Source organism: Protopterus annectens, chromosome 2.part0 (assembly GCF_019279795.1).
Source record: "Protopterus annectens isolate FY-2018-M chromosome 2.part0, PAN1.0, whole genome shotgun sequence".
Taxonomy (NCBI): Eukaryota; Metazoa; Chordata; order Ceratodontiformes; family Protopteridae; genus Protopterus; species Protopterus annectens.
This window is the reverse complement of record NC_056728.1, coordinates 801,877,735-801,901,841: the sequence shown is the minus strand read 5'-3', so window position 1 is coordinate 801,901,841 and position 24,107 is coordinate 801,877,735. Positions and strand designations below refer to the sequence as shown.

The window sequence follows — 24,107 nt, the reverse complement described above, 5'->3', positions numbered from 1 at the left end:
TATACCCACAGCAAGTAGTGTTTTTGAAGAGACGATAAGGGACTTCAAGGTATATGTACGTAATTTATCTCTGAAATTATACTTTAGAGAGAGCAGTGAAGTGTTACCCATTTAATTTTCATCGTCCAAGCTCGTTCCTCCCCTGCATCCCTTGTTATCTGCTTTCAGCCAGTTGGTTGAAGATGATTTATACAGGATGAGGGATGGTGAGCATCAACACACATTGAGAAAATATAACCTCACCTATAAAGAAAATAGAGCTTTAAGAGGTTTGTCTAATGATCCCTCCATATGTATTAGACCGGCTGATAAAGGAGGGGCATTGTTATTCTGGGCCATGAAGACTATACCAATAGAATGTTAAATATGCTTGGAGACACATTGTTTTACCAACAACTGGATATAGATCTAGTGAAAGTTTTTCTTCATAGGGTGAATGGATTTTTATTGGGTCTTTTAAATAGCCACGTCATAGACAATCACCTTTTTTCATTTCTTGATGTCAAGTCACCATTGATACCTTTGATCAGTGGACTCCCCAAGATACACAAGAATGTGACAGATCCCCGCTCCGACCAATAGTAGCGGGAGGGATGGATCACTGAACCATCTTCAATCTATATAGAGCACAACTTAAGGCCAGTTGTGAACATGAATAAATTCATTCTGAGGGATACGAAACAGTTCCTAATTGAATTGTATGACTGCCTGAAGGATGTAACAGACACATTAGATCTCATTTTTTGACTATGGATGTGAAATCGTTATTCACAGTAATTCGAACAGTGTTGGTGTTGATTTTATAACCAAACATTTACACAGGGTGACTGAGTTCTCTGAATCTAAGATCATGTTAATTATTTCATTGTTAGAGGTTGCATTGCACAATAATGTTTTTTGCTTTCAGGATAGGTGCTTTTACAAAGAGATGGCGTAGCTATGGGCACCCCGTGTGCCAATAGCTACGCCAACTTGTTTATGGCAGAATGGGAGAATACTTTTATGTATACCCTGCCAGGCTTTTGGAACACATTGTGTTCTATAAGCGCTTTGTAGATGACCTCTTCTTTATTTGGAGAGGTTCCATACATCAGATGAATGTTTTTGTTGAACAGCTGAACAATGCCACCACCTACATTAAGTTTAGTCATGAGGCATCTGCAACCAGAATTACTTTTCTTGATGTATTTGTTGAGAAATTACCCAATGGACTTGTGAATACTGGTGTATTTAGGAAGAAGTGTCACATTAACACACTGTTACATCGTAGCAGCATGCATCCACAGTTTGTTTACAGGAATATTGTTAAAGGACAGGCAATGAGGGCCTCTAGGTATAACCCTACTTCACAGGGATTTATACAGGACCTTGATGACCTGTATACTCGACTATCTCAACGTTGTTACAACAACATTGAGATTATGAAGGGATTTGATAGTGTTCAGGGATCCAGGCAAGACAGAGCAGCACCCTATTTTTCACATCAGGAGAACATTAGTAATGAACCTACAGCACCTAGCACTTATACATCAAGTGGTGAAGCATTTACCATGTTTTATACCACTGATGCTTGGAGAATTAGGGAAGTAGTTCAAAAACATTGGAATGTCCTCACGGTTGATACCCATGTTAAGGAAAGGGTAGGTGATATTCCGTGCTTTAGGTACAAAAATAAGAAAAACCTGAAGAGGATACTGTGTGATAAAGAGATTAAGGAAGTCATCCACTAACAGTCTGTCTGGAACTCGAAAATGTGGTAAATGCAATTTCTGTTCATTCATCAGTAGTGAAGTGACTTTTGTTCACCCAGTTAATCATTATACTTATCATTTGAAAGCTCATGGTAATTGTTTATCAGCTAATGTGGTGTACATTGCCACATGTGGAAAATGTTCATCATTTTACATTGGGAAAACCAATAGATATCTGAAAGACAGAATACGAGAGCACTTATATGCGATTAGGATGCGACACAGTAGTAATGCACTTGCCAAACATGTTCTTGAAACTGACTCCACACATACTTTTACCTTTAGGATTTTAGAACAGATGCAGGTGAACATCAGGGAGGAGACATAAGAATGCATACAGAAGGTAGAGAGAACATGTGGATTATCAAGCTCAGATCAGGCGTACCCCAGGTTTGAGCGCTAAACTGTCTGTTAAACCATTCTTAAGGATGAGGAGATTAAAAGCATTTTAACAGGTACACAGTTCCAAGTTTGGTATGTTCAATTGTTTAGTCTTAGTTTTAAAGAAGAATAATTATTTCTGTTTATTGTTGTTGTTTTAACAGCATGCTGTCTTCACAGTATGCTGTCTCATTTATTTCTAAGCTTGTTATTTGGTCATGCATTTTACTGTGTGAACTATTCTATCTGGCAGTCTAATGTCTCACTCATGTTATGCTTTGTGGTTGTTTTATAACTCAGTAGTGTTTCTTTCAATTGGAATCTCTTGCTGAGTTGTAGTGACTTAATTAGTTTTAAATATTTTTAATTGTTTAATAGATAGGGTGGAGTTATATCTCCGCCCAGGATGTATATTTAAGCACTGTTTTAATTTCCTGTTTTATATCCATGAGTCTGATGAAGCCAAGTGGGTGAAAGCGCTTACTCAATAAACGTCACGTTTTTATTTTATTACTATATGCTCAGAGGTGATTGATTTATCTACATGCTATGTTCTCTCCTTCGTATCTGACTTTTACCATTGTTTAGTTTTTTTACTGGGATACATTTGGAGGAGAGTTTACTCCACTACCACAAGTTTTCTTCCTTTATCACTACGTTATATTTACCAGTGGAGACATGGCAGAAGGAGTACCGGAGCAGATTGAACTGCCGTATACTATCAAGGAACCAATGAGGAATTCGAATGTTGTGATGCCTTTAACTGAACGCTTCAATGCGTGCCTACGTGAAAGTGCTAACCCTCTAGCACTGTTTGAGGAAAATTGCGAGATTGGACACCGGATGTAACATACAATAGGGAAGAGCTCCGTACAGCTCTCAACAAGATCGAGAATGACTTCCTGAAACTAAAACGTCTTCAAACACAACGCCAGCATTTTGACGTTTGTATACAGAGGAAAGTCGTCCCGAGAGGTCTACGTGTGCTGAAAATGCCGACTACTGGCACTCTCTATCCGGAATTACTCTTTCAATGGCAACAGTTGAATCTAGAGGTTAGTTATAAGTATATGCAGTTGTTGAATAACTTTTTCTCTCCTCTAGAGGAGTCGCTGAGATCGCTGATCTCAGACCAACAGAAGAAACTTTATGACAGCTTTCCAACGACTATTTTAGAGAACAGTTTCAGTAGTTTATTGGACAATGTCAACCAATATGAACGAAAGCTTCTTTCACAGAAGCGACACAAGCTGCAGAGAGACTTAACTGACTTCAGATTAGGCCATATCTTCACTTGGCCACGGACAATGAGCACTAATGTTAATAATGTGAACAATGTTGCAGTTGACAAAGTTAACAATGTTCCTGATGTTTCTGATGCTTTACATGTTGATTTAATTAATGATGGGGCACGGGTCTATAATACTCTAGCAGCTGGCAGTAGACCATCCCCACATGTTCAATTATCCGATGTTGTTGTTGGTGAAGAATGTGTGATTAAGCCACAAAGTTTAGTTTTACCACACTCGCAATCACCAGTAGGTGTTTCTACCACTAAGATGAATGCGAATGGCTCTGATATGAGTGCAGTTAGTGTTTGTACCTCTGATGTTATAATTGTAGAACATAATACAGGTTGTCACACTGGTACAACTGATAAGCTACAACCAGTAGTGAGGAGCAAGATCAATACCTCCTCACAAACTTTTCACATACACAGGGTACAGCTTCCACGTCCCGGTCTGAGAATGCTCCTAGTTATGATTCACGGCACCCTTTTCCGGTCAGAGTGGATTACAAGCTGGGCAGGACGGGATCATTGAGCAGGGGCGACAGAAGCGGAAGCTATCGTTCGAACAACCTTGAACAGGAATATAAAGAAAATGTGGGAGAACAAAGGGAAAGGGAAACCTTAATTTTCAACCTCTCCCAACGTACATTGAATAATGATGAGTTATCAGTACTATCTAGGGGTCTCTCATTTATACCCACAGCAAGTAGTGTTTTTGAAGAGGCGATAAGGGACTTCAAGGTATATGCGTAATTTATCTCTGAAATTATACTTTAGAGAGAGCAGTGAAGTGTTACCCATTTCAATTTTCATCGTCCAAGCTCGTTCACTCCCCCCCTGCATCCCTTGTTATCTGCTTTCAGCCAGTTGGTTGAAGATGATTTATACAGGATGAGGGATGGTGAGCATCAACACACATTGAGAAAATATAACCTCACCTATAAAGAAAATAGAGCTTTAAGAGGTTTGTCTAATGATCCCTCCATATGTATTAGACCGGCTGATAAAGGAGGGGCATTGTTATTCTGGGCCATGAAGACTATACCAATAGAATGTTAAATATGCTTGGAGACACATTGTTTTACCAACAACTGGATATAGATCTAGTGAAAGTTTTTCTTCATAGGGTGAATGGATTTTTATTGGGTCTTTTAAATAGCCACGTCATAGACAATCACCTTTTTTCATTTCTTGATGTCAAGTCACCATTGATACCTTTGATCAGTGGACTCCCAAGATACACAAGAATGTGACAGATCCCCGCTCCGACCAATAGTAGCGGGAGGGATGGATCACTGAACCATCTTCAATCTATATAGAGCACAACTTAAGGCCAGTTGTGAACATGAATAAATTCATTCTGAGGGATACGAAACAGTTCCTAATTGAATTGTATGACTGCCTGAAGGATGTAACAGACACATTAGATCTCATTTTTTGACTATGGATGTGAAATCGTTATTCACAGTAATTCGAACAGTGTTGGTGTTGATTTTATAACCAAACATTTACACAGGGTGACTGAGTTCTCTGAATCTAAGATCATGTTAATTATTTCATTGTTAGAGGTTGTATTGCACAATAATGTTTTTTCATTCAGGATAGGTGCTTTTTACAAAGAGATGGCGTAGCTATGGGCACCTCGTGTGCCAATAGCTACGCCAACTTGTTTATGGCAGAATGGGAGAATACTTTTATGTATACCCTGCCAGGCTTTTTGGAACACATTGTGTTCTATAAGCGCTTTGTAGATGACCTCTTCTTTATTTGGAGAGGTTCCATACATCAGATGAATGTTTTTGTTGAACAGCTGAACAATGCCACCACCTACATTAAGTTTAGTCATGAGGCATCTGCAACCAGAATTACTTTTCTTGATGTATTTGTTGAGAAATTACCCAATGGACTTGTGAATACTGGTGTATTTAGGAAGAAGTGTCACATTAACACACTGTTACATCGTAGCAGCATGCATCCACAGTTTGTTTACAGGAATATTGTTAAAGGACAGGCAATGAGGGCCTCTAGGTATAACCCTACTTCACAGGGATTTATACAGGACCTTGATGACCTGTATACTCGACTATCTCAACGTTGTTACAACAACATTGAGATTATGAAGGATTTGATAGTGTTCAGGGATCCAGGCAAGACAGAGCAGCACCCTATTTTTCACATCAGGAGAACATTAGTAATGAACCTACAGCACCTAGCACTTATACATCAAGTGGTGAAGCATTTACCATGTTTTATACCACTGATGCTTGGAGAATTAGGAAGTAGTTCAAAACATTGGAATGTCCTCACGGTTGATACCCATGTTAAGGAAAGGGTAGGTGATATTCCGTGCTTTAGGTACAAAAATAAGAAAAACCTGAAGAGGATACTGTGTGATAAAGAGAGATTAAGGAAGTCATCCACTAACAGTCTGTCTGGAACTCGAAAATGTGGTAAATGCAATTTCTGTTCATTCATCAGTAGTGAAGTGACTTTTGTTCACCCAGTTAATCATTATACTTATCATTTGAAAGCTCATGGTAATTGTTTATCAGCTAATGTGGTGTACATTGCCACATGTGGAAAATGTTCATCATTTTACATTGGGAAAACCAATAGATATCTGAAAGACAGAATACGAGAGCACTTATATGCGATTAGGATGCGACACAGTAGTAATGCACTTGCCAAACATGTTCTTGAAACTGACTCCACACATACTTTTACCTTTAGGATTTTAGAACAGATGCAGGTGAACATCAGGGAGGAGACATAAGAATGCATACAGAAGGTAGAGAGAACATGTGGATTATCAAGCTCAGATCAGACGTACCCCCAGGTTTGAACGCTAAACTGTCTGTTAAACCATTCTTAAGGATGAGGAGATTAAAAGCATTTTAACAGGTACACAGTTCCAAGTTTGGTATGTTCAATTGTTTAGTCTTAGTTTTAAAGAAGAATAATTATTTCTGTTTATTGTTGTTGTTTTAACAGCATGCTGTCTTCACAGTATGCTGTCTCATTTATTTCTAAGCTTGTTATTTGGTCATGCATTTTACTGTGTGAACTATTCTATCTGGCAGTCTAATGTCTCACTCATGTTATGCTTTGTGGTTGTTTTTATAACTCAGTAGTGTTTCTTTCAATTGGAATCTCTTGCTGAGTTGTAGTGACTTAATTAGTTTTAAATATTTTTAATTGTTTAATAGATAGGGTGGAGTTATATCTCCCGCCCAGGATGTATATTTAAGCACTGTTTTAATTTCCTGTTTTATATCCATGAGTCTGATGAAGCCAAGTGGGTGAAAGCGCTTACTCAATAAACGTCACGTTTTTATTTTATTACTATATGCTCAGAGGTGATTGATTTATCTACATGCTATGTTCTCTCCTTCGTATCTGACTTTTACCATTACCCAGAAATAACTCATTTAAGTATTACTGTGTCTGCTGTAAACAATCCAGCAAGCATATTAGTAAATGCACATATGCAACACTTTAGGGTGCTTTTGAACTGATGTATTAACACTATCCTTATTTTCTCTACAAACATCTCCATAACTAATAATTTCACAATATGCTTTGACTGTGTCTGTGAAGTATGTTGGTTTACTTTGCAGACTTACCTCTGAGTTTTGCTTAAGTAAACAGTATATATTTTAGCATGACAAAGAAAACTGATAGGCCTGATCTTGCATAAAGGTAGGCTGCATTGATCTGAAGCAAATGGACTGCATTTTCAGAGAAGAATGTGGGGAAAAGAACACAATAAAATTTTTTTTAATTAAAAGTCTACTAACAATAGACTCCTGTATAGAGCTTTCAGTTGTCAAACATTGCATGCAGAAAGTGATTACAGTTCACTAATGGAGCTAAAATGACATGCAGATGTAATCTTAATATAACCCATGAATATGGAGATAAAACATTATGGGGATGATGAAATACATACTATTTGCCTCTGAACATTACGGGAGAAGGGATTAAGTCATTGTCTTCCAGGTTGTTAAATTCAGAACTTGAGATATGGAACAGGAATTCTGCCTAGCTGTTGTGGTAATCATTTGTATTGCTGAAGTCATCCTTATTAGAAGCATGAGCTAACAATGCCTGGATCAATTTACTTCTTTAAGATTAGAACTGCCATTTCCTTTTTCACTTTCAGCCACAAGCTAAACATGAAGAGATTGGTAGAATAGCACACACACTGGGTCTCGGCTATATTGTGCTGAGAAGGTACAGGTTACCAATAGTTGAGTTGGAGAAAGGCTGGAACATAACAGATGAAACTACAAATTTTACTGAAAGGTAAAATCATCCCCAGGGCAGACCCATAGTTACAGTAATATCAAGAAAGTGTCATTGTCTAGTTGATACTTATGCAAAATTGTCTACCACAGTATTGTCATTGTTCAGAGTGTAAATGGAGAATAGCATTAATTTGATGAGTTTACTTTCAGCTATGCATAGCAGGCCTGCAAACATGTAAGAGTGGGGAAGTTCTTCCCATATGTTGATATACCACATTGCTCATGTGGCACTTGCCATAGTCTGCACAGTTCTTGACTTTATGGCTGATTGGAAAACTATTAATGTTAAGTTATTGGCTGACATCTTTCTGATGCCGCTGTAGTACTTCCTGTGAAATGGTGATCACTGGTCCAGAACTTTTACCCTAACTTGATAAGCTCTTCATGCATAATCCAAACAGTTCTTTACCAAAAAGCACCAAACATGGCTAAGGTGGTTTGTTTAATTGTTTGTTTGTTGCTCATGTGTTTATTGTTGTAATGTCATGTGCAGCAATATTAGAAGGCATGCTTGCTTGACCTAGAGAAGTCAGCAACTGAGAAGTACATAAAAGTGAGAGCATGGCATCCCTGATGGGTGCATAATAGAAGAGTAAATATTCTGTCTAGACTGTAGTTAGTGGATGAAAGAAATTATTAGTACATTGCTTCAATCCCAGCTATGGGAATTGAACTGTTTGACTACTGGTCTATATTTGTTATTCATGTACTGATGAACAAGAGATTCGGTATGGAGTAGGGAATTGCTCTTACAGAAAAAACATATTCAGGGGACCAATGTGAAACTTTTCACTACACTCGTGCCTCCGTTACTGGATATGAATTATTTATTGAGACACATGAGAGTGTGAGGAGGAATTATTCAAGATTTCTTGCAGCCAGGTATACGTAATGCACTGAGAAAACACAGCAGTGTCCTTTATTTACAAGGTGCTCAATTATGCTGCTTTTTTTTTCTGAATTGGTACAATACCTCTCAACACCTTAGAGGAAGAAAGTTTATTGAAGCTAAAAATAATGGTGGGGGGGGGGGTGGCAAAGGCCTAAAAATAGGGAAAGATTTTAAATGTTGCTCATATAAACTTAAAAGGTTGTTAGAATAACAAGTGTTGTGTTAGCATGAGTTTCACTTTTCTGAAGGATATGAAGTCTGAAATTCAAATGCCTGTCATTATTTAGTGACTTCAATCCTCAGTGGTATTTCCAGAAAACCACATATTTTATGAGGAAGAGATAAAAAATATGAGTGAAAAAAATAGACACTCTGCAACAACCAGGACAGTCGAGCAGTATGGCTTGTACAAAACAATGAAGTTTAATCTATAAGTCTTACTGCTAAGCATAGAGCAGCAGTGATGGGTATACAGTGCTTGTGACTTTTTTTATGAACATATTTTTTCTTTTGGGACTCAGTGCTCCTATGGTGCACAGTGTAGTCTACATCATACTGTTACATAGCAAGAGTGCAATCTTCTGTCTGTTAATGTCTCTCACCCTTCAAGATGTTCTCCTTTGCTGCTTACTAATCCTGGCAGGTACTAGCTCTGGTCTTTATCTCAACATCTACAACAGATACATTTATCCTACATACCTCTAGGTGGTGTCGTTGAAGCCATATGGAATTCTTCTTCTTCAGCAACAGCTAGACTGACAGCACTGCCTTTGTGCTGCTAAATCCACTTAAAGCTGCAGCACTAGTATCCCTTCCTATTGCTGTCTCTTTCCAGATGACAATTTTATCCAATCAAAGGCTTGCCCTTCTGGATAATAAGTGGGTAATACCCTTCTATCCAATCAGAAGCTTGCCTTTCTGGATACTAAGTGGGTAATAACACTGTACCAGTTCTACTGAGTACATCATGTTTTTCTTGTAGTATCTTTCATACTCTGACAATATTAATTTTTTACTAAGGGGTTGCTACTTCTTCCATGTGTTCATTTAGATCCATTTTTAAGACATCAGAAGCTAATAAAAAATAATTTCTACATTGGGATTCTACCCCAATGTGCTGTCTAATTTGACCATAAATGAATTACACACAAATCTATTGTACATGTGTGGTGATTCATCTTTTGTCTAGGTCTAACTTGGTGTTGGAGGTACAAAAGGTAAATTGTACCTGATGTCAACATGACTATGCCACAGCTGGAAGACTCTAACCAGAACTTAAATCAGTAGAAAAGAAAACATTTATTGGGCAATCAGACTTCAAAGAGTGTAGAGAAAACATTACAGGGTTCTTGAAGCCGCATCATTGTATCCCGAGGGAAAGGATAAAGGCTTCTGTGTTTAGTTTGGTTCAGAGGAATCTATTTGAAAAGGCAAATAATCCAGTGTCTTCTAATTTAGAGAAATCTACAAGTTATGAAAATATTGGAGTGTTTCTACAGAGTTTCTGGAGACTGAGCAAGAATCAGACAAACAATTAAGTATAAATATATACTTCTTTAAAGCTGAGTTGAACAAAATGAGGAACAAGTGAATTGCTGAACTGGCAGGAAAGTATTTTTTTCTATTTTTTTTTTAAACTCATAGTACACATAGCTACTATTTCAAATTATAAGGGCCTCAGAGTTAAAATAATGATTGAAAGTAGATGGGGCTTGATCTCTGCTGTGTTGGGTGTTGTGTTTTTAAACGGTCACATTACAGATTTTAATACACCTTGAAAAGCATGGTGGTTTTCACAGAAATGCTGTATATAATACTTCCATAAAAACTGTAGCAAGCATAAAGAAAACAAAAAGACATTGTATCTAAAATAAAATAAGAAAATGACTAAAGGTATAGCTACAAATGGTTTATTTAATGTGGCAACAAAATGTGCTTGAGCCATTTCTACATTTCAGTTAAATGCGTTCAGCCTTTTAGTTTTCATGGTAATATACTACAATAAAATTAACTAGAAGCCTTTTAACCTGGCAGACATATTGGAAAAGAAATCTGCACTTTTAATGCAGCAAGAACATACGCAATTCTGTGGTCCACAGACTTTAGAAACCCATAATGTTTACATTTCTACATGCACTTTAGCGCTGCCTCTTTATCTGAGTATTTCTAAAACACAAATGTTTGGGTAATAAAATTAAACTGAAGAAAAAAATGAAATGTTAATAAATTGTTAAGGTATCTCTGATGTTTTTTTGAGGCATAAAATGGAAGGCTTGAAGTATTGTTTGAAGTTACAGACATGGTCACAGCTGAACTAACGATTTTACAAATAAGTGTAATAACCAGTAAAATATTCTGTTAACATAGGAAGACTAAATCCCATGGGGGCTTTCTGAACTGTAAAATGTTTAATTCTTGTGCTATGTGTGTAAATAATTGAATCACATTTCAATATTTGTATTCATCAGTGATATTGACTTTATGAGGAAAAAAATTAAGATTAGGGAGCATCAGATTCATACAGTGTTGGCTGAATAAGCAAGCCTCAGGTGCCTCACTTCACTCATTTCCCCTCTTTTCTTTCATGCTAGGGTGCCATCTATATGAAGTCTGCATACCCTGTGTCTTTCACCAAGAGTTTTTGGCAAATGCTCATGAGCATTTCCTCTTAGTTTATGATAAAATGAATGAACTGTGATTATCCAAACATGCTTGTAAAATGTTTGTGTGTGTGTTGGGGGTGTGGGGGGTGTGGGTGTGTTTATGTGTGTGTGTGTATGTGTGTGGGTGTGTTTGTCTGACAGTCTGTCTCCTGCAACTGATGCTTGTGTTGCCTTGTATTCATTAAGTAGGGGAACAGTCACTGGCTCTATGGCCTTGATTTGGGTTAGACAGACAATCGGAGAATGAATGACTGCATGAGAGACTGAAGGTAAAAGACACATGCTGTGTTAGTTTCTGTCTTCTCATCTCTTCTGCATTCATTAGAAAATGGTCAGGGTTTGTATAAATTCCTTTAGAACAAAACAGTGGATACAGTTCCTCATATGTGAGTGTACTGTACAGGCATACATGGAGCTTATACAGCAAACCTTTATCATGGAATGAGTAAACATTAATAGTAGAAATGTCTATAAGGTCTGTCATGCTAACCTGGAGTGCTAAATGCATGATTAGGAGTCTGGTCCATTAAAGGTCACATTTTGTTAAATTTAACATCCTCTTATACTTTCTATGACTTGTATCACGTTTATTCTGTATCACTGTTTGTTAGCTGAAATATACTATGGCGTATGACTGCCTGAGACCCTACTACATGCAGACATTTAACTAAGATGTTCAAGTTCACAAATGTAATAGATTATGATCTATCTGTCCCTTACTTCTGATGACAAACACCTGTATGTCCACTGTCTCCATAGATCCCTTGATATCCCCTGTTCGACTGTCCTTTGTCTGTGGACACTGAAATGGAGACCACTTCTGTGATTTTAGTATTATTATTGTTGTTATTATTTTTTTAATTCTTTTACTTTTTCTTAATCTAATTTTATTGTTATGTATTGGACTGTACATAAAGTATGCCATATCTTCATTCAGACCTATGTTCCTGCTCCGTGACTTGGTGTTTGTCCATGAAGCCTATAAATGTGTTTACTATAACTCTTTTATGTGAATAGTATACAAATTATTCCAAATAAAGACTTCCTGGCCTTGCACTGTCCTTAGACTTGCATTTTACGCAGTGTGGAAAACTTGTCCTCACATATCTGTTTATCTACTTACTTTTCATTTGACTTATCTAGTCCCTGTTCATCTCTTAAAGATGCCAAACTCTTAGATATCAATGATTTACAAATGTAATTAAAAATTTGCATCTTCTTTCTCACCAAATACGTAGCATGAGCATTTGGTCTCTCTAGCACTAGTTTATGTAGATTTGAATGTAGACTATACACATGTTTTGTCCTGGTATGTGTTTTCAGTATATACAGAACATAGCTAAACTATCATAAAGTTTTCTTACTTGTTGATGTATGTTTGCACTGTAATTTGTGCTTTGTATGAATGGAATAAAACTGAAATTGTCTAGAATGCATATTTAAACTTAGAATTCAAACAGCTGAAGACCATTATTTTCATATAATTGTTAGTTTGGTGCAATCTTATTTTGCAGTCTCTGAGCACTGATACTAACTTTTGTAAAATCATTGAATATTATTTTGCTCAAGTAACTAGTAATTCTCTGTTTCAGTTAGGAGAAAAGATTCAAAGGTTTGCAATGGCAACTGTACTTCTTCTGCCCTCTTCTTGCTTTCGGTTATGCCTACTACTTGTTGTTAGCATATTTTGCAATTTAATTAATATTCCATGCTGCCTAAGTTTGAATATATTTATGATGCTCCATTTTGCTTTGTGTAAGCATTATGAGAAACCTACAGCTGGCCAAAGACTGACACAGTGAATCTCATTAAAATGGCTGAGCTTCTATAATCAATGTTTAAGTCTATAGACACTGGCTATTTCATGGACTATATATTTTACTTTTGGTTCACTTGACTTAGAGACTTGAAAAAGGTAGGTTTTATGTTTGCCTTCACCATTTTCTCTTTTTTTCCAAGTTTGTATGACCTCAGCGTTGAAATATTTATATAAAGAGAGAAAGTGAGATCAGGGATGAGGGGTTTTGTCCCACATTGTGAAGCAGAGTGGAGCTTGCTTCCTGAAATATAAAAAAAAATGTTTAAAGTGCTGTGTGACATTTCTAGCATCATTGTTTTGAGTGTTGGTGTATTTAACATGTTCATTAAATAGTATATGATAAACCTTAGTAATTTAAACACAAACACTATACGAGAGGGATCCCAACAAGATAGTGAAAACTCACAAGAACCAAAGCCAAAAGGGAAAATGTTGACAATTTGAAAAGTAACAATTGAAAGTACAGACCCCACTCACATTCCCAGTTCACTTCTACTTAATTATTCTAATTCTGAAATCATGGATTTTTTCCTCAGGCCCGTTCTGATTTAGAGATGAGACATTTTTTTTCCCTAGAGTTCTGTGGTCTTAGCACTTATGATAAATCATAACAATGATGGGTGAATCCTGGATTACCCATACCCTGCCCTAAACTTAGTACTACAAAACAAGGGTAAAATGAGTAATATACCTGTCCTAGATAATGCACTGAGGAAAGAATAAATCAGCATTACACAGCAAAATGAACATTCAGGAGAAAAGGGTGAAAGGTTTTGTAATCACATTTAAAAGCCAAACATCAATGTGTGTGGCTGATGGATTAGTTAAAATCAAAAAATAAAATTATACCTATCTGACAGTACAGAAATCAGAAAGACTCTTTTTCATAAAGAATAAGAAAGGGATAGAACTGTTCTTCACTAGGATGGAGATTGAAGGAAAATCACTCACTTTGTGTTTAGGAATGCAATGGCTAAAATGGTGCATTATGTCTGAGCCATTGTAGCACTCACCATGCCTCTCTCGAATTTGTTTTACTTTTTTAAACATTTTCTTTTATATCTTCCTGCTGTCAGTATAAAAGAAAATATGTCAAAGTTCTCTCCTGCTTATCCTTACTTTCAGAAAATGATTGTCCACATAGCATTCCAAAGTTCTCTAATAGATTGGAACAAAAACATTCTTACTACAGCAACAACATTTCTGAGACTAGGCCTGCAACTAACCAGTGACTATAGCCTTCACTCAGGCAGAGCTTTCATTTAGATTGTAAATTAATTTATATAGAATTGAAAACAAATAATTTCTATACAAACTTGCAGTTGTTAGAATTAGTCTAATTGTATCTTAGAAGAGTTAGAATGCTTTCTAGACATATTTAATGCTAACATATGCAATGATTCCTAAATGGAAATGCTGTTCAGTTTGCAGTGACCCTCAGAAGTGCAGTTTGACTGACAACTTCAGCAGTCCAGGATAAAATACTGTGATGAATTAAGCTGCATGTCTTTAAACATACCATGGGAGTCACAGAATTCTCATCATCAGTTCAACTTAGCCAAAACATGTTGGTCAATTAAAGCAACAGAGAGGATTTTGTACACCGGAGCACCTCATTTGCTGCTAATTATCCTGCCTTTGGATCAAACACTGTTCTGTCAGACCTGAATGCATTAACATTCTCCCTTGCAGCCCATGAACTGCAGTACCATAAGCATCCTCCAACTTGCAGACGCACCTGCTCACTCAGATATTCCCACAGAGAGAGACACACACACACACACACACACACACACACACACACACACACACACACACACACACACACACACACACACAAACACACACACACCAACTCACACATGTAGCCATACAGCTGAAACCAAGCTTCTATAGTTATGCTCAAACTTAAAAACATACAAACAGACACACACACACAGACACACACACACACACACACACACACACACACACACACACACACACACACACACACACACACACACACACACACACACACATATGTACAGAAGTAGCTTCCTATACTTCCCTCCAGATTCTGGACTCACCAGACTGGAGAAGGACACTGTGACTGTAAGCTGCTTGTTCTTTGCCAGGATATGTGATGTGACAAGGGTCCTAAGGTCACTTAAACCAGATAAGTATGACTGTGACCAAGTATGGCCATTATAGAAGTGGATGACCTGATGTGCTCCACTAAATGTACCATGCAAAGTGACAGGATGGAACTTACTATGTAGGTGTTAGAGGCAGGAAAGACTCTTGTCTTTGGAAGAATTTGATCGACCAAAAGTAGTGCTTAGTTACCAAGACAAGATAATTAGCTTTAAAAGTTGACTAAGTTGTTGGTCTTATATCATTCTAAGGGGATCTGGGATGAGATGGTAGATAAGACTTCCTGTTTCTCCAGGAATAGCTTATATCTTTCGTAACAGAGTGTTCAAATAATGGCTAAATATTTACTGCCCCTACAGTGCCAGTTTAAGGCAGACTCTCTGTACTGGGCATTCCTGCAGAGTAAATTCAAACTCACATTCGAACAGCATCATAATGACACTATTTCATAATAGACATTTTGACAGAAATATGCCAGAACTTGACGTCCTTCTGCAACATAAGCACATTCATATCTATGTAGCTAATGTGACATGGTTTCAGTGCTAGTTATATATCCTCATCAATGTCTCCAAAGGTTCATGACAATTGCCTTAATATAACTGAGGGGTTAAATGTTGAGGTAAGTATTTTCTTGTAAGGTGAGTTCAATTACCAAGAATTGACTGGCACAACTAATACATCTAAAAATGGAAAAGGTAAGCACTTAATAGACTTTTTGTTAATATCAATGCAATGGAGCAAATTGTAAAACTACTCTTTGCAGCCTCTAATATCTTTGACCTAGTCCTTACCAAACTTGGCCTGCTTGTAATCGACCATACATCTCCTTACTGTTTATATCTCCGCCCCTTCCAGCAGACAACTAAAATGCCTGCAGCAGGCATGAAACAGAACAGTATGCAACAGGTAATACCTGGTCTGGAATATTGAGTGAATAATTATGAATATATACACTTAGACTCAAGAGAAAGAAATATAAGGTAAGGAATCCCAGAAACTAAAATTGCTTGGTAAAGTACAGCACTTTATGAAGAAAAGAGCTGTAACCAAACTCAAGAGGAACAATAGGTGGTCGTACATGATAAACCTGAAGTAAACAATCCAGGTAAGGTTCTGCAAAGAGATGAGATATACAGGAAAAGAGTCAAATACAGAAAAGCCATTTATTATCTGTTTCTTATAATGATTTCAGGAAACTGCTGCAGAGTCTCTGTGTAAAGACGTAGGGAAAAAGTAATGATGAGTCCATTATATATAACTATGGTGCAGTTTCAAAATCCTGTAATAGAAGACAGCCCATCTCAAAGACGGTCGCACATAAGTTTGCAGCATACAATGCACAGTTGTAGCTGTGTGATTTATGCATGCATGTAAATCCATAATCTGTAATGCATATGACAGCAAAGGTAGAATGCATTTACAGATGACATATGATAACCGAATAAACGAAAAACCAGGACTAGCTGTTTCAGGCATAACAAACACACACTTTAATACATTAGCGCTTTCGGAAAATTCAATGACTTTCCTTCCTCAGACAACAGCATGTACTTGCAAGCTTCAATAAATAGCAAGTCTCAATACATACATTAAACAATCAAATAATTAAAAGCAACCTAATGATTCCTTAAAGGTAAACCAATTAAAATATTTACAATTCATAAGCTTAAGAATTAAATACTACCCAGAAAGCAGAACATTATAAAAAGGCACAAACTATTTATACTATAATAAAACTAAAATATGCCAAAGACACCAACACTTGCAAAATTGCTAAATAACAGGAAACCAAGTACATCAAAATCTAAAAATAATATTTTTAACTTAATCTAAACCTTTTAAAATAGGTGGGCAAAAGATTAAGCTAAAAATGTAATCAGAGCCACCACAAGCACCTTTTTAATCTACCTTTTCAAGGCCAACTTGATAACCGCAAAGGGTGTAATAGTATCATTGAGAATGTTTACAATAAAACAAGATACATGCCATTCTCTCAATTTCAGGTAAACTCTTTGGATGGAGTTATTTCTTCACAGGGTTGTTCCAAGATAAAAATGTGACTAGGCAGCATTGGATGGAAGCTGTACAATGTTAACACCGACCAAACAAATGGACTACAGTGTACAAGTCATCATGCACTGACTGACCTAGGCAGGATCTGATAAAGACCCATTAGGATCAGGGGCTACCCTGGCAAAGGACTTTAAATAAATGAATGAAATGAAATTCCCTCTGTGTGGGCAGTGACAGCAGGATAAGTCTTGTGCTGCAAGCAGATACCAGGGTACTTTTGGTTACAAGTGCTGCACAGCTTCATAAGCAAACAGGAGTAACGGGAAATATTCCAGCAGGAAGTTGCACTGCACACCTCCTATCCCACCTGAGCTAAACTGTGCAGGTGCATAATGCTAGAGGTCAGCCTCTATACTTCCAAATACATATCAACATTACTACTTCCTGTTACCTTCAAATAATGGATGTCTGTATCACAGAGTATGGGAGCAGTAAGGGTGCTAGTATCTAGCACTTAAAAAAGCACTAAGTAATACATTTGACTCAAACAGTATGCCTCACTGGCAGTTGATAGGTGTTGCAGGAAATCCAAATGACTTATAGCTTCTCATCCTGTAAAAAGCTCCAAGTTCCACATGCAAAGTTAGCACTCTCCAGATGGCAAGGCACAATGTGATATAATTAGTGTTTGCACACCCAAAGAAGCAATTCTGCATCTCATGGATTCAGGAAGTGGCTTCCTTCACAAGCTTCACAAGGAGTGGCAAATCTCCCATTAATGAGCCTGGCACTACTTTTTGCATTTACTCTAGTAGAGTTGGCTGATACTTCAGAGAAATGGGAGTATCAGACAGTTTTACAAACCACCATGCCAAACCAGAACAAATATGTTGATGAGCACATCCTGCTAGGCAAAAATGCATGGGCTGAATGATTAAAATCGATAAAATGTTGTATTACCTACATCATCAACTGCAAGACATCAGCCTAGACACACAATCATTATGACCCAAACCTTATGTCCCAGACAAAGGAACTGGCACTCAGTGAAACCAATCCACAGCGTGGCCAACACACAGCAGGATAAGTATGTTGCAGCAATGATGGCCTCCCATGGTGCACAGCAGTAGAAGTGCTTTGGGTAGTTCAAACACTTGCTAGCTGTTGAGTAAGGGAAGAACCCACATGCCCATCATGTTGTTAAATGGCCTTAGCAGTTGCTTCATTTATCTGTGTATATGATATACCAGTAGCCTGAGAATATCTTATGGAAGGAAGGCTGATACTGCTTGGTGTCAGCACTTCTTCTGGCCCTTGTTATGGCAAACTAGGCACAACTGACTGCAGGGAAAGACCAGTTTCTGATGATTTTGTAAATGTGCTTCATGCTTCTATCTCAGCTAAGGAGCAAAATTTGTGACGCTAGATATTTCACAGCACATACGTAATATATTGATTTTGCACCCATGAAGGTGCAGCATTAGGCAGATGATGCCATATGATGTACACATCTAGCTTCTGAGATCACACTTTGTGTAGCAGTCCTTCTATACTGTGGTTTCTTTTCTGCAATGTGCTGCTGATCCTTGACTGTGATCCACCCCATGCTACCTAAGCGAGTATAAACATGCATGATAGAACACCACCAAGAAGAACCACAAATCTTACCCCACCACAGTGATGGGCCAGGTGTGAGGACATTTCAGCATGCCCAGTCATTAGTCCTAAAGGTACAAAACAGGCATTACCATTCTGCTTGTCTTAGGTTCTGGTGTGTTACTCCATCCTAACCCACACGTGCACAGGACCCTAGTACAGAGAAACCAACAACTACTGTTGTGGAGCCTGTCTATGTGATACGCTGTTTATTGCTTCAAAGCCTGCTAGGGGAACCAGATTGCTGGTATGCAGGCATTCTAAATAAAAAGTTCATTCTACAAATGTTTTTATTTTTATTCTTTAATCTCTGTAAAATAGTTAACTTTCTCTTTCAGAGACTCAGGACTCATACTTTCACATACTGTATATTCCTGGAGTTTTAATTTATGTTTAAAAGAAAAAGAAAAATATGTCTTATTTAGCTGGCTTGGCTGTTTTCTAAAACAACCTAGCATTTAAGCATGCAGCTCCATAGTAAATAAGGTGATTGTATCTTAATACCCCTCTCTTGCTATTTTGTGCCGTACAAATGGTGCTTTAGTATGGACTTGATTAGCTGCTAGATGAAGCAGTAAGCAGCCATTCTCTTGTCTCTGGCTGCATTAAGAGACTGGTGTCTGAGGTCTGAGGAAGCCTGAGAGTTTTAGAACTAAAAGTAAAGGAAGAATACTTGTTTACACTGAATGTATTAGATGAAGTGAGGTGCATTAGTAGCTAGAGGGTTTACAAAAATGAAAACTTTTTTTATGTTCAGTTATTGTTAATGATTGTTATTATTTTATTTTACTGAAATAAAGCAAATGGGTAATGCATTATTCTGTTTTGTTCTTTGTTATCATGTGCAGTAATTCAAAACAGACAATTTACACAAGCAAATAACAGTTATAACTCCAAGGAGTTTCACTAAACAGGTAGAAAGTCAGTTTGACTGTTTGTTCTATTTTATTTTTATACAAGAATCAGCAAGAAAGAAAGAAATATTCTGACAACTTAATATAAAATGAGGCACTTCATAAATGCAGAAAATGGTATCAAATCTTTGAGTTAATGTGACATTAGAAGGAATGTGCTTTGCAAAAGTGGAATGCATAAAATAAAAATGTTCTAACTGATTCTCAACAAAGTACATTAGCATTGGACGGCTTAGTTGAACAAAACCAAGAAACCAGAGGAAAAAAAAGTGAAGATAGTTATACTATGTGCTTGGGCTTTAGTGGGCATAAACGAACACTCTGAACAAATTCAGGTTCATGGGTAACAAATGTAGAGATGCTGGTGTACTTTGTTAAATGTAAAGCAGAAAGCAGAAAACATGCATTTTTAAGTCTAACAGAATAAATGTTTCTCTTCCTTTAATTTTGGTCCAAAATAGACTACCTAATGGCTAGAATTAAACCCAGCTTTAACGAAGTGTTCTTAAAAAATAAATATGTTTTTCTTCTGTAATTAATAATATCTCATAACACCTCTGCCAACAAAGCCCTAACACTGGACTGTTTTTCAGAATTAAATTAGCCAGGCATGCTTTTTGCCATGTTTTTGTAACAGTGTTTACATGATTTACAAGAATTACACACAGTGTGGCTAAATGAACATATGACTATATGAGCATATAAAAGAAAAATCATAAATATATATATATATATATATATATATATATATATATATATATATATATATATGTGTGTGTGTGTGTGTGTGTGTGTGTGTGCGTGTGTGCGTGTGTGTGTGTGTGTGTGTGTGTGTGTGTGTGTGTGTGTGTGTGTGTGCGCGTGTGTATGTGTTGTGTTATGCTGGTAGTCAGGTTTCGCTTCTGCTATCTGCTGATAGAATAGTGATGTTAAAATGAAGATATGTAATGGCAATGCTCTGTTCATTTTTCCTAGTTATTATAAGTTCATAGGCATATCTCTCAGAACAAGAAATCTGAACAAAGCCAAAAATAATGGGGGGGGTGTTAAAGACCCAAAAATAGGAACAGATTTTAAGTATTGCTCATAGTTGCTAGAATAAGTGATTTTGTATTATTATGTATTTTCTGTAAGATATAAAGTCTGAAACTAAAATGTCTGTCTGTATTTGTTATTATTTAGTGTCTTCAGTCTTCAATGATTTGCCAAAAAATTGTTGCCACAAATTTTATGAGGAACAGACTAAAAATATAAGACAAAAATCTGGCGAGTTGAGAGATATGTTCATAGGTCACTACCACCCAACAAACCATTAAGACTTTTTTTAATCAAAGCCACTACAGTCCCACTAATGCACCCAACTAATCCGTCCCCCTCTCTATGGGGATTGGGGGGATTAGGCCTGGAAGAAATTTATGGTTTCCCATTAATTTGGCTACATTAGATTTGAAGATATGGGGGACATACTTTGCTTTATGGGCAGCAGGAGTTTGTGCCAGGGTTGGGAAATTGTTTGGAATAAAGTCAGGAGTAATCCATTACCTGTAATGCACTAAAGTCATGGTAATGCAAGCACCTGCACTTCCAAGATGGTTAAGGATACACCTGAATTACATCTTGCCTCACATCTTGCCCAGATATGCTGTCTAGTGTCCCAGCACTCCATTCAGGTTCTCTGTTTAGCTTCCTTGACTTTCTCTGGCAGTGTATTATTTCAACTTTTATAATGAATGACTGGTTGGTGAGCCACATTTAATTATGATCTTTTCACACTTAACAGAACAGTCTACTTCCTATCTTGTACTGTTCTACAAACCGTGCTGCATATACATTGGGAAGGGAATTGATATCCTGGCTCCTTTATTATGTAGCCCTTGAAGATTCTTTCAGCTGTGCCCAAACTTTCTTTGAAAGGAATTTCTTCGATTCCCCTTAAATTCCTCTTCTAGCATTATACGGTACATCACACATATACTCATGTAAGTGAATTTATGCAGTCAAGGCCAACCAGTTTTGCATTTAGTGGTAACAGGTTTTGTAATATTATAAGGCACTTTATTCAACCACCTTAAATGACCTCTCTTCCTGAATGTACATCTTTCAGGTACTCCTTAGAGGAAGAATACCACTGGAAGACTATACAGGATATGTGGTATGGTATGACTAGGTAATTTTGTAAAATCGTAGCCACAATCAGTTAGCCTTACCCATTCAGCTGCTCCCAGCTCCCTTCCTTGTTTTGAAGTCACCAGCCACCAGTGTCCAAACTGCACTACTTCCCAGCAGTACTAGGTGTGTGCAGCTGACACCCCAAAACACTTTTCACAGCACCTCTGTCCAAAAAAAGGGATGCCTTGTGGGAAGCCTGCACAGTCACAGCTGCTTTCAAAGACGCAGTAATGATAGGAACAACAGTGGCACCATCTGACCAGCAGGCAGCACATGTATCATGTCCATAGGTGATACAGCCAGGCTCACGTTCAGGCTGTGTGCTTGCTGAAATGCATCCCACCTATGCTTTCTTTTCTAGCACCTGAAAGAGGGAATGTCACACTATCTAAAGTAACCTAATCATCAAAACAGATTTTGAATATGCAACAGACAAATCCCTGTCATTTGATTGCCAGGTATGCTAAGCAGCAGGTGTTACAGACATTGTACATACAGAGATGCATGTCCATCTGTGTAGTAGATGGTACAGTGTGAGTGTTTTGCATTACACATGGGGTAATGAAATACGTATAAGATATATCAACCTGAAATGTTCCCAGGAACACCTGAACTGGAAACTTCTAAGGCAAGGCTCTGGAAGAGCTCTTCATCAACTGTAGTTGCCATAGTTCCTAAGGGCCCCACCTGTCTGCATTTCTACTGGATGCACAGATTCAGAGGGTTACTGAAGTCATTGCCCCTCATGCTACTGACAGTCATTTTTCATTCTACAATGAGCCTGCTATGGCTACCCAAAGGACTGACAGAACAACTCCCTCAGCCCACCTGTGCTACTCTATAAAAATAGTTTTTCCACTAATGCCCATTGTGAATGCACTATAACTGAGCAAATCATTAAAAAGGATTTCATTCTACCCCTTTATGAAGTTCACCCTCTAAAGTAACCCCTGAATATAATGTGCTGTTCAGTCCTTGATTCTGTCATGAATCATGTTCTTTAAATATTAGGTAATATATTCACAGCTGTGTAGCCTAGGGAGTGCATTACTCTGTAATATAGGCCATATATTGTGATTTGTACGTTTGTACGAGTGCATTTCCCAGAGTTGCAAAAACGAACCTATATATGGCATCTTTCAAAATTTTAGAGACACTACATATTCATAGCAGTGCTACTATAAAGACAGCTCAGAAATAGCTGACAGGGTAACAGTCTAATGCCATATTGAACACGAGGACTGTCTGCAAACACCTGTGCTAGTTGCACTGTTCTGGACTTTTTTAAAAGGAGAAAGTGGTTGAGCAATCTACCCAGGGAGCAGACATCTGGATCCCTTACACCTCAACCTCGGGTAAGAGAGGAACTCATCTTTCTCTGGGGTATATCAGTGTGCAAATATGGCGCTCTGTTTAGAAGGAAGCATTTTTAGACAGCCATAACTTTCTGTGATAGATGGAAAAAGACATTCTGCAGCCTGGCAGCCAATGTGATATACCCAAGAAATGAGAACAGTGCAAGCATAAATGCTAAAAGCTGTCCTGACACCAGCCAAAAATCTGGATCTGGTACATTGAATGTTTCAGAAAGTACAAATGCTTGATGCATTATATCTTTTTGCACATTCCTGTGAATATCTAATCATGGTTGGTCAATATTCAGAAGGCTGTCTGTCAATTTTGTTCCTCCCCGGCTTTTAGGCATGCTAGCAGCTGTGATGACATTCCCATATTTGTTAGGGATCATATCACCTCTAGATAGATGCTCAGAGACCCACAAGAGAACTAACTTTCATTTATAGCCTGTTACAGGACAGTCTCCGTGTCTCTTAAAAAAATCAAGGTTCCATAATGTTTTTGATAAATTCTCTGTAAACAAGAACTCCTTTCTTTTGGGAGATTTGAACTACCCCAAAATTAACTGGAGTACCTATAACTTCAATGTAGGATATACGCAATAGTTCTTCAGAGGTTCACAGGTTCATAGGTGTTTACTAGGATAGTGACCACAAAGGCCTTTTTAAATGTAGCCATGCATCCTGAATCTCTGACAAGTTCTGGTACACTTGATAAGTGTAAGCAAGGGCTTGGGAGATGAAGTATTTACAAGCA

General features: G+C 37.6%; 1 protein-coding gene across 1 annotated transcript in view; it reads right to left on the bottom strand.

Annotated features, from left to right (window-relative positions):
- The window catches only part of PTPRD (protein tyrosine phosphatase receptor type D), a 6,523,893-nt gene that overhangs the window by 4,151,689 nt on the left and 2,348,097 nt on the right, over positions 1-24,107 (bottom strand). The gene's annotated exons all lie outside the window — the stretch shown is intronic.